Below are 2948 nucleotides of genomic sequence, written 5' to 3' on the forward strand. Positions count from 1 at the left end.
TACCTATCTATCTATCTAGATATACCTATCTGTCTATTTAGAACTATCTATCTATCTAGATCTATATATCTATCTATCTATCTCTATCTATCTATCTATCTATCTATCTATCTATCTATCTATCCATATCTATCTCTCTCTCTCTCTCTCTCTCTCTCTCTCTCTCTCTCTCTCTCTCCCCTCCCCCTCAACTCCTCCCTCCTCCCCTAGTGTGGACTCGTTGGCTCTCTAATGAACCTAAAATAGCAATCAGTAGAGGTCCGTTCTACGTAATCAATGTTTACTCTCCTTTCTCTGCCTGAATTTGCTCGGTCCGTTCCCTTGCGATCGTCCTCTTTTCTTGTCACGAATCAGAGTAAACGTAATGAACGTTAGAGTACAGCGCATGAATAGGATACGAAAAGAAAAATGACAATGTGGGTGTCTTTTCTTTTTTGGTGTATGTGAGGGGGTTTGTTTCGACTCAGAGGTTGTTGGCTTTTATCTCTCTATGAAAAACAATGCTGGTTATTTCGAATTGGCAACATTATGTCTATTTTCAGATTCATCATCATCATCATCATCATCATCATCATCATCATCATCATCATCATCATCATCATCATCATCATCATCATCATCATAAGCAGCATCATCATCATCATCATCATCACCATTATCATCATCATCATCATTATCAACGGGAATTCTAATGGAGTTACTCGGACGAGTGGAGCTGCCTCTGAGTATAATGACAATGGAGCCGAAAAAGAGCCTCCCTTTCGCTCGAGCTTTCTTCATGGAGTCCACCAGCAAAAAAATCATCATCATCATCATCATCATCATCATCATCATCATCATCATCATCATCATTATTATTATTATAATCTATCATCATCATGACCATCATCGTTAGTATTATTATTATTGTTATTATTATTGTGTTTTTTTAGCACCAGCATTATTATCATTATTATTATTATCAGTATAATTATCATCATCATTATTATCATTATTATTATTATTATCAGTATTATTATCATCATCATTATCATCATTATTATTATTATTATCATTATTATTATTATCATTATACTACACTCCCGTTGAGACAATGTGGACATCTAGAGCCACCGTCGTACAACCCAGTGCAGACCCAGACTGGGGCTCTCGTGGCCTAGAGGTTAAGGTGTTGGCCTCTCATTCAAAGGTCCCGGGTTCGATTCCGGGTAGCGACCAAAAAAATTTTCTTCTCTAAAATTGTCTCCTTTCACATCCTTTCCTGTTGTCTGCTTTCACATCCTTTCCAATGTTCTGTTGTCTGCTTTCATTTCCACTTTCTGCCCCCACCCCCACCCCTGATCTTCTGGTAGGAAAGATCTACACCTAGCCTTCTCGGACAAGGGCGAAAAATCTCGGAGGGCCCGTGTGCAAGTTGCGCACGTTAAAGATCCCTTGGTGGTCTAAAATCGATAAGAGTAGGCTTCGGCCGCCACCCGGGCAAAATTCAAAATTTCCTACCAACGAAAAAGTAGTAGGTGTTCCCGCGCGCTCATATGACCTTATGCAGTTGCGAGCGCCGTAAAACCCTATACTAAACAAACAAACAAAGACCCAGACTGTCGAGGGGGACACTAGAGGAAAATCTAATTAATTATCTCAACTTCCTTGGCGAGCCAGATCAAAAGCCATTCCGTGACATCTCACTCATCGGTATTCAGTTAATTCATTCAAAGGTCGCCCGCTGGAAGAGTGCAGTGCCGTGCACTTGTGAACGTAAAAGTGATTACTGAACAGGTCAAGGGTAGAAAATAGGTGGTGGGGCCCTCGTGGTCGAGAGGACGTTACGGTGTTCACTTCTCATTCAATAGGTCACAGGGTCGAATTCGGACAGTGACGAAAAATTTGAGTCACGACACGGTGGAATCAGGCTCTCGTCAATTTTCGGGCTTGAGAAGTTATTGGTATCGTCTTAAAGTTGTTCATTTGCCTTGCTGTCGTTGAAAGGAATACCAATATCTCTAGAATACAGGTCGATATATTTGCACCTGAAGGAAGTGGGGTCGCCTGGTTTCAGAGGCGAAATTAGCAGCTAAAGTTTGGTTATTTACAAAGCTTGAGAGTCCGTGAAACTGACAATTTACACTTTTTGTGCTTTAATTAACGTTTTTCAGTAAAAATAAACACATCATGGCTTCTTAAATGGACATAAAACTTGTTGAGCCCCCCAAAAAACCCAGCGTTTCGATTTTTAATTTTTTTTTAAAGTGCCATACCGGTGGAAAAATGCAAGTTTCTTCTTACTCATTATTTTGACGAGCGCCTGATTTCACCACACTACCTCACATTTTCTTCGCTAAATTAATGTTCTCCTTTCACCCCCTTCCCGGTTATCTCTAACAATGTAGCATTGAACATGGATGCAATGAGAGTATATTTCTGTGTTGATGCTGAATAATTGCAAATTGATATTTTCGTATGATTCTCCATCGTGGATAAAAAATGTTTATCTTATCTTATCTTATCTTATCTTATCTTGTCTTATCTTATCTTATCTTATCTTATCTCTCATCCTATCTTATCTTGTCTCTCATCGTATCTTTTATTTTCTTATCTTATCTTATTTTATCTTTTTTTAACTATCTTATCTTACAATAGAACATTTCATTTTCTCGTACCGACATTTTCTTGTGATTTTCTGAAAAACTGTCTATTGTTCTGTTTGTTTTTTGCTTTATTTTTTTTTTTTTTTTTTTTTTTGTGGGGGGTTTTTTTGCCTTTAGTCATATGATATTATTTTGACTGACCTTTAAATTCCCATGTCTTTTCATCTGCACGTTAAACAGTTTATTCACGGCGACGTGTTCCTTTGATCTTTTTAGAACATTATCTTTACCAGATTTTGGGCCTAAAATCCAATTTTACAGTAAAGAAGGCATTAAGCCATTGAATTTTTAAAAACACATTTC

Source organism: Aplysia californica, unplaced genomic scaffold (assembly GCF_000002075.1).
Source record: "Aplysia californica isolate F4 #8 unplaced genomic scaffold, AplCal3.0 scaffold01334, whole genome shotgun sequence".
Taxonomy (NCBI): Eukaryota; Metazoa; Mollusca; class Gastropoda; order Aplysiida; family Aplysiidae; genus Aplysia; species Aplysia californica.